This window comes from Peromyscus californicus, unplaced genomic scaffold (assembly GCF_007827085.1).
Source record: "Peromyscus californicus insignis strain IS unplaced genomic scaffold, ASM782708v3 Scaffold_27__1_contigs__length_724164, whole genome shotgun sequence".
Classification (NCBI taxonomy): domain Eukaryota; kingdom Metazoa; phylum Chordata; class Mammalia; order Rodentia; family Cricetidae; genus Peromyscus; species Peromyscus californicus.
The window spans coordinates 115,273-128,149 of record NW_026294537.1 but is presented as its reverse complement, the minus strand read 5'-3'; the positions used below and the strand labels follow the sequence as shown (position 1 = coordinate 128,149).

The following is a 12,877-nucleotide window of genomic DNA, read 5'->3' as shown; positions in this document are numbered from 1 at the left end:
TTCCCAAATTAGGGCCTTGTTTGCCACTAGGGTGGAAGGGCAGAGCTGAGAAGGCCTCTGCTCTCTATGTCATTTGATCTCTGATCAACCAGGAGGGGAGCTGCTACTTTCCTGAATCCTGACTGGGTGGCCTTAGCTAATGTGAGACCCTAGGAAGGCTTAGTAATTAGGTGTACTAGTGGGACTCAGCTTGCAAGTTCTTTCCAGGATTCTCTTCTGGGTCTGTTGTAGCTGTGAGGGAAACCACAAGCCATGCTATGGTGAGTGTGGGAACCACTGACACCAGACTAAGAGGAGCAGTTCTGTTGAGCTGTCAGAGCTTCTGTGACTGGGAGATACCATGAGCCAGACTGCATTCTCTTGGTCCATGTGGTGACCTAGGCAGTGGTCCTTCTTCTCTAAGACTCCCTGAATGTGGATTCTGTGGGGAGGGGGAGCCTCTGCCACCCTAGCTATGGGAGGCTGTAATACTTGTAATATGTAATATGCATGTTGTTAGGCAGATGAATAGAGCAGATTCTAGATCATGTGCCATAACCCATGTGGCAGGAAATAGTCATTAAATTATTCTACCCTGTTTAGTGATTTGGCATCAGTGGAGCTGGGATTGCCTGGAACCACAAGGGGACATGAGAGTTTGCAGAGCCATAGCAGGAGATTACCTCCATTTGCCAAGAGAGCTCTAAAGCTTGGGGCTTCTCTGTTTGGAAGAAATATCAGTAGCTGGAGGGTCAGTAAAATAACATTTAAGGGTCACTTTGAGTTAATTTTCTGGGAGTTCTGAAGTCTGTGTTAATTTCTGTACAGATAGAATCATAAGCAGTTGGGTAACATTGGTCAAGATCACACTTTTTGTGGCTGAGTTTCCTTTGGTCTTTTGATTAATAGTTTACTATATTTTCCTGCTTTTGTTCTTGGCTTTTTCTATCTCCTTTATTCTTTCACAAATATTGTACATATTCTTGATTGTTGTAGCTTTGGTGTCAATATGTGTATTATTTTTTCATAATCCTGTTGAGCATTTTGAGTGTTTCCACTTTGCATGTACCATTGGAATCAGGAATCCTACCATAAATTGTTGGGAATTTTCTTTGGATTATATTCAATTCATGATGCAAATTTCCCATACTCAACATCTTAATATTGATGCTTCATGTTCCCATGGATGATTTATTTACTTTTTTATTTATTTAGGTTTTGTTCTTGTGAATCTCGGAAGACTTTTATATTATTGGATAAGAAGTAATAGAGGAATCAGAGCTATTTTCTACAAAGTTAAAACCAGAAAATTTCAAGCAAATCTCTCCAACTTTGGTGGAACAGCTCCCCTAAGCCAGTCAATTTTCTATTATTAGCAAAGGACAGAACTGGAATGCACAGGAAGAGTACTGCCCAGTGACTTCTTGTGATTTTGTTACAATTTAGAATCTTGTTCTTGTTTAAGTGACCATGATACATATTTGTAGGTATGTCTATTTGTCTTGGTTGGTCAGTGGTGCCATCTATGTTTTGGATTTATTAATTGTCATCTAAATTTATTGTTTCTATGGAAAATGATGGATCTTCTCCAATAATTTTTCCAGAAAAATTACTATATTATGTTATGAGTTACTTGTGTTTTTGTTGGTTTGGAAAGTTCCTAAGGAGAGACAATTTTACTTTTCTCTTCTTAATCTTTAAGGCTCACTTCTCATTTCTTGACAAATTTGTGTTTTCCAGTTGTTGCTACTTTCATGTTTGGGTTTTTACTGCTTAAATGATAGATATGGTTGAGATATTGGGTTTGTGTTTTTAAAGTCTTCTAATAATATTTTCTCTGTCTTAATTAGCTTCAGCTGTCAATATGATGCAGCCTAAAGTCACCTGAGGAAACATCAGTCCAGGCTCTACCCAGATCAGAGTCACTAGTTACTCTGTTTATGAGAAATTGTATTTATTGGTGTGGGAATGTTCTTCCACTGAGGTTTCAATACCCTAAGCAACTGGGCCTCAGATGGTTGAGAGATCTAGCTTATGACATGACAGTGACCAAGCAAGAAAGAATTCTGATAAATAAAACTTTCCTGTGATATTTGCCTTCAGTTCCTAGCTTAAGTTCTATCCTAAGCTCCCATAATTGTTGATTGTGATCTGGCAATATCAGCCAAATAAACATGTTCATTATCTGAGATTCTTTTGGTTAGAGAATTTAATCACAGCAAGAAACAAGTAAGTTGGATCAAAATGTAGTACAGCAAAAGTGATTTTGTTACTGGGTAGCATGTAGGAATGTTTCCTTTTGGAGTAATGTAGAAGATATTGTGACATTAGATTGCAAAAGCCATAGAAAGCTGCACACAGAGCTCAATTGTCTATTCTTGTGGGACTAAGAATATGTGAGTGTTGAAAGTAATGCAGACAGTGGAGCTTAAGGTTATAGGATTTCAGAGGGAAATAGACACCATGAAAATTTAGATAGAGGTCATTTGTATAATATTTTTGTCCCCAAATCATTCCTATTTTCTTAATTCTCTGAGAAATTTAGTAAGGCAGAATTAAAAAGGAATTGGCTGATTTCTTGGACTCAGTATTGATTCTGTTTGGTGTTTATTACTGATGACTCATTCAGATTTACAGTGGAAAATAAACAAGTGGTCCAGAAACAAGTGAAAAGTCAGTGCCCACATCCCTTTCTTTCTTTTTTCAAAAATGTATTCTTCTCTCATACACTACATAGAGAAAAACAGCATGAGGTAGTTTCAAATGGCAGTTGTATGGTGAAGCAGGGGCAGGAAATTTCAAGAGGTTTAGCACTATTAAAGAGAAGGCCCATCTCATCATTAGAAGGTTAGGAATGTACCCTAAGGGTAAGAGTCCATCCATTTATGCCTTCAATTTATGGATGGAAGAGGCAACTTGATTCAAATCTGAAGAAACAACTTCACACAGAACCAGTTGTACTCTGGTCCAAGCATGGTAGCATCCATCACAACTTAGATGCCAAATTTGGGGTATAACCCATGTTGTACTGGTTCTGGAAACAAGAAAGATGCAAAATTTAAGCTTTACAAGCTCCCTAGCCAGATTGTGTCCAGGAGGAAGAAGGGGAAGTGCCTGTGGAGAGCAGGAAGAGAACAAAGTCTGCTTTTGTAGCCAAGAGCAAGTGCTATTAAAATGTAAATCTCTGCTGGTTTAGAGATGGTCTGGTTCTGTTGTGGAGGGCAGGGTTTGGAACCATTGTACTATGACTTTAAGCACAGTGCCACCCTATGGGACGTGCTCTTGTCACTCAAGCCTCTCTAGCAAATCAAGCATTCCAGGTGATCTGCCAGTCAGAAGTTGTGCAAGGGCTTTCTGGCCACTAGCTTCAGGCTTGGCTTTGAAGAGAATCTGACAAGAGTGGTTTCGTGGGCTGTGTGAATGCTGCTGAAAGGAGCTGAGCAGAGAGCAGGGGCAAGCTAGAAAACCACAACATGGTGACTGAGGGCCTGCTGTCCCAGACTGGGAGATATGGTCTGTTGAGTCATGGGAGCCAGTGTGGTGGGTACTCTCCTGGCTGAGTGGGTGCAAGTGGCCAGATGCAGAGTTTGGCATGTTCCTGCCTGGTCCTGAATAGTCCAGCATAGTCCTCCTCATCCTGTATGCTCCAGTGTGGTTCTTCATGGTCCTGCATTGTCTCTGCAATTATTGGGGATGGTTGGTAGCCTCTGTGTAACTTCACTCTACTGGATGCATTTGTTCAGAGTATTGGGAGTGGGACTGTGCTTTGAAATAACCTTGTTGACACCACTGTGAAATGCCAGCACCCTTAGTGCTTTTGTTGCTGCTATGGAACACAGATTTGTTGAATTCAGAGAGCACTGGTTCCTCCAGTACCTTCCAGAAGTTCTGCACTTTGAACATTTCACATTAAGGTTTAGGATCCATCTGGAATTAATTCTGTGGAGATTGTAAACAGTATCTCCTGGGTAGAGTTGATGTAAGAAAGTAGAATTCATGGTAATAGAATTGATAGTATAAGGGCTTGCCAGTTCTTAGGAGACATCAAGTCACAAAGTAGAAATTACGAGAGGGGTGCACTGCAAAATATTCCAAAGATAAATAGTATGCTAACCATGCCTGTTAAAGATTAGTAGGATAAAATGTAAATGTTTATTCACCAGGATTAACCAGCTATATTCCCATAACAAAGGAGACAACATTGATTTATAACCAGCAGAAAGGCCTATCACTCAATTGTAAAACCAGCCTCTAAATGTTGCTCAAGGGACCATTACAGGATCACAACCAACATTAAGTCCTAGTGTGTCATGAAGGTAAATTAATTCTAGGGGTGTCTCCTGTCATTTTGAAAATCAATTTTAAGTCAAGATCTTCTATGTTGATTGAGATGAACTTGAACGCTGTGTGTACTCCCATGCTACCCTTCTGACTAAACCATCTTAAATCTTGGATTACATGTCTGCAGTACCACAGAGCCCTAAAATTAGCAGATGGAGTCACATATTAGACTGTCCATTGCAGAACAGGCAAAGTTCTGTGTGTGGAGCATGGCTTCTCCCTTTAGACCAGAAGAGGAAGAATAGTGTACTCTGCACACTGCAGGGGGAATAAGACTAGACAATAGCTAGATCACAGACTGAATTTGAAGGCAGTGAGCTACAGGGGTCTCCATTAAAAAGGAGGATTGATGGGACATGGTGAGTGACTTTTTCTGTAATTTTCCTGTCTGTATTTATTCCTTCCATGTGAATGAAGACAGACAGAATTGGTGAGTGTACAGTTTTGGGAGGATAGTTTGAACTACTAAGTATTCAGTTTCCAATGAGCAAACTTTCCAATGCAGATATGTGCCATGCTGGCTGACAGTTAAGTTGGCTGAGAGGTTTGAGACACAGGCCATTTGCTGTAACTGCATGTGTCAGCTTACAGCACTCAGTAGTTAACATTTTACATGGAACAAAGTCATACAGCCTATTATTAATGTATTCACTTGACCATGATGGTGTTTACTCTGTTTCAAAGTCAGCATAGCTAAGTGTTCTTCCAATTACTTTTATCATTTTAAAACATCAATTATTGGTATAATTTTTAAAATTCATTTTCTTTAAATGCATACTGCTATTTTTCTATTTCTCAATGTTTCTCAGTTTAAAAGAATTTTATTCCATTTTTTTTTCTTAAGTACTGTTTATTTATATCAATTTAGAGCAGATTCTCAACCTTATGTGTCATGGTTCTCTTTGGGGGATCAAATGACTGTATCAAAGGACTGGCCTAAGACCATCAGAAAGCACAAATATTTATATTATATTTTATAACAGTAGCATACATATAGTTATGAATTAGCTGTCAGAATAATTTTATAGTTGGGGGGTCACCACATGATGAGGAACTGTATTAAAGGGTCACAGCATTAGGAAAGTTGAGAACTATTGGTTTAGATCAATGTCTCCTGTAGGTCAGGCTTGCCTCACACTATGTAATTAATAATTGCTTTGAAAACCTAATCTTGCCTCTGCTTCTCAGTGCTGGAAAGACAGTCTGAAACTCCTACTAGTCTGGACCTTGATTGGTCTTTAGGAAGGAAAAATAGACCAATGAATGAGTATCCTCCAACTTCTCTAGATTTTATTGTGAATTTGCAAATGAAGTGGGACTTGTGTAAGGATTGAGTTCACTGAGCAAGTATAAAGCAGGTGTAGTCACAGCAGACAAAGAGATGGGCAAGGAAGATCGTGAAAGATTTCCTGCTGTGACAGTAGTTGATATTAGAATGAATAATGACATCCAGGTGGTGGTGATGCATGTCTTTAATCCCAGCACTCTGGAGGCAGAGGCACGTGGATCTCTGTGAGTTCAAGGCCAGCCTGGTCTACAGAGTGAGATCCAGGACTGGTACCAAAACTACACAGAGAAACCATCTAAAAAAAATGAGTAATGAGGTAATCCATTTTAGATGATCAATAAATGTTTGACTGGCCATTTCTTGGGTCCACAGACCAGGCAATCAAGAATCTCGATAAAGAACTGAATGTTTGTGAAACCAAATTACTGTAGTTAATCCAGTTCAATCTAAATAGAACTGGATGAAATGGTATGGCCTTGTCTAATATATGACAGTGTTTTCCAGGTTTAAGATGCATACCCCAAGAGAAATGATGTGAGTAGTACTTGGTGTGCTCTAATACAAATCCCTAGTCTCTTGAACAGATGGTTATGAAGCCTGTTTCAACTTTTAAACAGAATTATTTGGGATTATATTGACATTATTTCCACCATCTCTTCCATGCCTCCATGTCATCCCATAGACCTTTCATTGTGCTCTAATTCATGACCTCTTTTTGTTTAACAACAATTACTCTGAATGTGACCTGTGCTTGATTGCTGGATCACCCACCTATGAAGTAAAGGGTTGGGTGCACTGTACATTGAGTGTTCAATGGTATGTGCACATATAGGACCCTATGCCTTGGAAGAGGAATAGGAAGGGTTCTGGAAGAAAGGAAGATTTTACTAATCTACAAATTTCCCAGAGTACATAAAAGGAGGGGCTAGAGAGATATCTGAGCAATTAAGAGCACTGACTATTGTTACAGAGGACTCAGTTTCCATTTCTAGAACCCACATGGTAGCTAACCATTTGCTGTAACTCCAGTCCCAGGCAACTCCGGTCTTCTTCTGACCTGTGTAAGTACTGTGCACTAAAACATGCATGGCAAAGACACATATAATTTAATTTTTTGGGAAGAATGCAATTTTCTACAGTGATGTCACAGCCCTGAGACAGACATCAGCCAGGGCTAGTTAAAACGACATCCCTGTGGTTTTGCATGGCAGAAGCTGTGGCCTTCCACTCAGTCAGCCTGCTCAGAGGCAAAAACAGTGTCATTCTTAGGTTAATATAGTTCATCATAACCATTCATCTAAGATCAGAGTATACATTGTTGTTAAGTGACTTTTCCTTGAAGTTTTCTGTATATGTGTTTTCCATCTTTCCTATCTGTGAGAATGACATTGGTACACTTATCTTTTAGACTGAACATAAAGACTGACAACTTACAAGTCTCCAAAGCAATATTTTTTTACTGTGTCACTTACTGATTTTCAGGTAAGACCTTGTGGTACAAGATGAACATGCCAGAGGCTTTTCTTTCCATCATTTTTATTATTTAAATATGTTTCTGCATGACATTGATGTAAGAATACTCCTAAATGTCTGTACTTTTACATTGTGATCATGTTCAGAAGTGGATTTGTTTACTTGCTTATTTAGGAATAGTGAGAATTTTACATGAACATGTTCAGATTTCTTAAGTAAAATCCACATATTCCTTTGTTTAGGAAAAGCATGCTTTCCCTGCCTCCTGAATGTAAGAAATTTTTTCTCATTTCTTCTTTCTTGGCTGTTGTGATGGCTATTCTATGTAGTCACACTGACTATTTCTGGAATTAACAAAAACCCAAAGAGTTGAGTATCCTTGTGAGGGATTATTTTATGTTTTGAAATTAAATGTCTATCTTTAATCTTGATCATTTGAGGTGAAATCCACCTTCAACTGCTGGCTGACTGTGTATACCTTTAACCCAAGCACTCAGGAAGCAGAAATAATTGGATTTTCCTGAGTTTGAGGCTCTCCTGGTCTACAGAATGAGTTCCAGGGCTGCATAGTTAAACCCTGTCTTGAAAACAGTAAATCAATCAATAAATAAATAAAAAAAAGTTTAAGATCCACCTTTATTCTGGATTGCACCTCTTGTGACTGTTAGGATCCTGTACATGTGCAGCTCAGGATTTTGCATCTTACATCATCAGTGGGTGCTGGTGACTACATACCCACTGCATGGTCGTGCAATTTGTGTCTTAAAAAGCTGGATGCGGACCCCCATACTGTCTCTCAGCTCTCTGCTCTCTGCCTCTGCTGCCCTGTGCTGGGTAGACAGTCCCACAACTCATTCCAGTGTGGGCCTTGACTGGCCAGTGAGAAGACAAAAATAGACCAATTAATGAGAAACCTCAAATCTCTCTGGATTTTAGTGGGGATTTATAAATGAGGAGGGACCTGTACAAGAATTGAGTTCACAGACCAATTTTGAAGCTGGTAGAGTTACAGTGCAGAAAGAGAGAGGCAGGAAGAGAGATGGATGGTGGTTGAGAGCTTTCCTATTTCAACAGTAGTTGATACTAGCATTGTAGAATTAGGTAATCAATTTCAGATGCTCCATAAATGTACTGATTGTTTATATCTTGGGGTCCACAGATCAGGGCAATCAAGAATTTGTATAAAGGATTGACATTGTCTTGAAACCAAGTTTCTATAGTTACAGTTGTTCAACCAAAATAGATCTGTGAAAATATTGTGGTCCTGTCTAACAGTATTGTTATTTTTCTGGTTTAAGATGTAAACCCCTATGGGCTGGAGAGATGGCTCAGCGGTTAAGAGCACTGACTACTCTTCCAGAGATCCTGAGTTCAATTCCCAACAACCAAATGGTGGCTCACAACCACCTGTAATGAGATCTGGCGCCATCTTCTGGACTGCAAGGACACATGCAGACAGAATACTGTATACATAATAAATAAATAAATCTTTTTTTAATAAAAGATGTAAACCCCAAGATAAAAGTTTTCAGAAATCTCTGATGTGTTCTAATATAAATCCCTGCTGTCTATAGTACATGGACATAAAGCCTTTTTCTACTTTTTAAAATAATTTTCTGAGATCTAGACTACATCATATCTACATTCTCTTTCCTGTCTCCAAGCCTTGCCATGACCCCTCATTGTTTTGTAACTTATGGCCTGTTTTTCTTTAACAACAGTTACAAAGTAAAAACAGTTACTATGTGTTATGTGAATGTGACCGATGTTTGACTGTAGGAATCCAAGCTACAAGGCAATGGGTCAGCTGCGATGAACATTGAGTGTATAATACAATGTGCAGACAAAAGACCTTGTGCTTTGAACAACAAATAGGAAGTGATTTAGGACAGTGGAAGCATGTCTACTATAATACAAACTTTCATGACTAAGGCCCTGTTTGCTGGGCTGGAAGAGTAGAGCTAGAAGGACTCTGCTTTCTGAATCATTTGTTCTCTGATCACCCAGTAGGGTGGCTGTTAATATTCTGAGGCCCAGCTGGATAGTCCTAGCCAATGAGGTACTCTGGGAAGGCTTAGCAATCAGAAGTCCTAGTGGCAGGTAGCTTGAAGGTTCTTTCTAGGATTCTCCTTTGCTTCTGCTGTAGGGAGTTGTAAGGAAGACCATATGTCATGCCATGGTGGGTGTAGGAGGTTCAGAGGTGTGTTGATCTGTCATTTCTACTGGAATTTGGATGGAATATAAGCCAGACTATGGTTCTGTTGGTCCATATGGTGCCCTCAGCAGTTATCTTTGTCCTCTGAGCCTCTCTGTAGATGGATTTCCTTGGGAGGGGGAGACTCTGCACCTCTGGCACAGGAGGATATGATGCTAATAGTGTCACTGTTCAGTGTGCACACATGCACATGCTTTTGGTGTACAATGAGAAGATAGAATGGAAAACTGAAGGTCTGGATTCTAGAAGTTGTGAACATTGAACTCTTTCACATTTGTCTTATAAATGCTACAAATAATTTAGAAACTGGTAGAAAGATGGTGATATGGATCATCTTTCAGCAATACATGATTAGACTGCTTCTAACTTTCTGCTAGCATGAGCCAAAATGGTGTTTTGCAGTGAAATTTCATTCTAGGGGACAAAAGGAGTTTCTGAGCTGTAGAGGTTTATCGGGTGTACATGGTGTTGTCTGAGTAGATAGGGCAGAATCAACATCTTGGGCCATAATCCATGTGACAGGAAGCATTCATAACTAATAAGAAGTCTTTGCTTCATGATTTGGGAGCTGATTGGTGGCCCAAAAGAAAGCATGCTACATGCCCCCACTTACTCTGTCTCAAACTGGTTGTTTCACTTTTCTTATTTATATGTCTATGCACATAAATGTGAGCTGCTGAGTCTATTTGGCATCTCTTCTAATTATATGATTTCAGTGTAGGCCACTTTGTTTTATATAAACAACTAGGAGGCTCATCCCTGGGAAAAATAATTTTCTCTCTTAATAGTCATTAGTTTCATGTAGTACTTTTTCTAGGGAGAGGGTCTCATTAGATCTTTCTCCTGAACCTTGCATGTTAGTATGTGTACTTGCCATTTTTTCTCCTTCACCTGAGATCCTCTTGCAGAGCTCAGGGTCTGTCTACCTTGCCATCTGTGACTCTGGGTTCCCAGCTCCTGTATGATTCCAGATCTGGAGGTCTGGGTCCCCTCTTGCAGGGCTCTGTGGGTATACTGGATGGTCTGTTCTGTTGTCTCCACTGGCCTTGATCATAGAGCAGCTCTCCAATTTAGCTACCAAGCACTGCCCCATTCTGCATCTTTTCTCAAAAACTGAGGTCATCACAGGATTCCCAGGTCATCTAAGTCAGGCTAAAGGTAATGTCTTGAAGGGTATTTCCAGAGAGGGGGAATGTCTGTGAGCAAGTTATGTTGGTGTGTCTCTGTGGGTCTTGCTTGGGAGTGCATCTGGAGATTGCTGGGCATGTGAGGAGAGGACTGGAGGAATTTCTGTTGAGTTTGCCATAGGGAGATGGTGTGTTTAGTAAGTGATTTACAGGCTTGGCCCAGGTAGACAGGAAGGCAGGGCTGCAAAAGCTCACAGGCCTTGTGCACCAGCCTAGCTCTTATCTTGCCTGTCTCAAATGTCTGTGGAGCTGAAGGGGGCATTGAGTGTTACCTGCCCTGATCATGTGCACTCCTGGAACTATTTCTTACAAATGTCCAGGACTAGAATTGAGCTGGACAAGGAATTACCAAAGGCTGGTGATGAAACCCATGGAATTGTAGGTCTTAGTGCTGCTGCTGTAGATGTTAGGAGTAGCACAATGCAGATAATAACCCAGGAACAGCTTGCCATGGTCATATAGGTGAGAACCTGATGCAGGAAAAGTGAGGTAGGTGTCTACCTACCATTTTAAAGGACCTTTCTGCTACCAGGTTACCTTCTAATTCTTTAGCCTCTAATCCACTTTCCAGACATTTCTTTGAGTCCAAATTCCTTCTAAATACTTCTTGGTACCCAGCTGTTTTACAGAGCTTTCCATGTGTCCCCAGTTGTCTCTGAGATTTCAGGTATTGATAGAATCTTGTAATGTTCCCAGCACAGCATGGGTGATCTTCATAGGTGAGCTCCTTGGTAAAACTGGAAGTGTTATAAGGTAAATAAAATCATAACTGTTGTTTTGAAGCATTTGCTCTTTTGTATTTAAAACTCTTGTTTTATTGTCTACTGTCAGAATAATGGAGCTTGTTGATATTATAAATTATTGCTGCTTCTATAAATTGTGGTTTTGGTCTGTTAGAAAGAGTTGTGGTAATTGCAGTCAGAATGGTAAAGACCTGCCAAAGAGCTGACAACAAATGCTGGAGTGGAAGTGGGGAAAAGAGTAATGTCATGAGCAAGAAGGTAGGTATGTGTAGTTAGTGTGACAAAAGTTATATTTTATGATGCTGATGGTCATCACACCAAGTTCACACTCCTGGTTCCTAACTAAGGTCCTAAGACTCCTTCATCAAGGCTGCTCACCTGTTCTAAGTATGTTTGCTGAAGGTCAGGTCCAGTCTCTAACAGACATCTGTTTTGAGGATTAGGATCCTGGGGAAGAATTTCCAGATGTTGAGTAGATCAATGTGGTGTCTCTCCAGATGCACAGAGCAGGGCATTGTTCATGATTTCTGCTTATATACTGTCCAGTGTGTGTCATGGGGTTCTAAGATGGTATTTATAACTATCTTCCTCTACTACCCATTCTATATTTCTTCCACCCTCTGCAAGCACTTCAGCAGATCTTGTTTTTTTTTTCCTGGAGGAGTGACCCATACCTTCATTCCTGATGGGTCTGTGCCCTTTGTCATCCTTTCTGGATTAGATTGTTGTAGTTTTCCATGAACTCTAATCACAGGGCACAATGGCATCAAGAGATGGCCTAAAGGATCTCCTGCACTACAGGTATAATTCCTCTTTTTTCTATTATGGAAAGACAGTACAATTTCCCCATGGTAATCTGGATATATCTCCCCTCCTAAAGGTGTTATTCCTTTCTTATCTCTTGGTTTAAGGACATTTAAAGCCCAAAATGACTGGGAGAAGTCTGAGTTTCCAGATCAATGGAATGTTGGTTGTGGTTTCTGACAGGAGCACTCCCCACTCTGGAACCAAAACTTGTAGGCCATCAAAACTTAGAGTTTCGAGAACAGGAAGCAAAAATTTTCCTAGTTGGTCACTAGGGGTGATGTGAATGGAGCTGTTTCCTTTTCCACTCCTTGATTTCTGGAACCATGGATCCTGGCTCTAGGAGAAGCGATATTAAATATTGAGTGTTGATTCAGAGCATATACTGCCTTCTGGAGAACCTTGCCCTAGCCATCCAGGTACTGCCACCTTGTTGGTATTGTAACAGATTCTTCAAAAGACCAAAAGCTATTCCATCCTTCTATCAGGCCAGATTCTTCAGGATGCTGGCAAACATGGTAAGACCAGTAGATTCCATGATTGTGGGCCCACTGTCATGCTTCTCTGATTGTGAAGTGAGTTCCCTGGTCAGTAGAAATACTGTGTGGAATACCATGTTGGTGGATAAAACAGTTTGTAAGTCCATTGATGGTAGTTTTGGCAGAAGCATTACATGTTGGAAAGGCAAATTCATAATCAGAATAAGTATCTACTCCAGTAAGGACAGAGTTGTCCTTTCCACAGAGAAAGTGATCTAATGTAGTCAACCTGCCACTAGGTTGCTGGCTGGTCACCCCTGGGAATGGTGCCATATATGAGGTTCAGTTTTGGTCTGTGCTATTTGCTG

At 40.2% G+C, this 12,877-nt stretch overlaps 1 protein-coding gene across 3 annotated transcripts in view; it reads left to right on the top strand.

Annotated features, from left to right (window-relative positions):
• LOC128120191 (zinc finger protein 431-like) overlaps positions 1–12,877 on the top strand; it is a 71,866-nt gene that overhangs the window by 16,357 nt on the left and 42,632 nt on the right. Inside the window, exon 2 of one of the 3 annotated variants that reach the window (XM_052753888.1) lies at positions 7,017–7,090. The exons of the other annotated variants lie outside the window; for them this stretch is intronic. The gene's annotated coding sequence lies outside the window, so the exon portion shown is untranslated. The remainder of the gene's footprint in view (positions 1–7,016; positions 7,091–12,877) is intronic. 3 annotated transcript variants of the gene reach the window in all.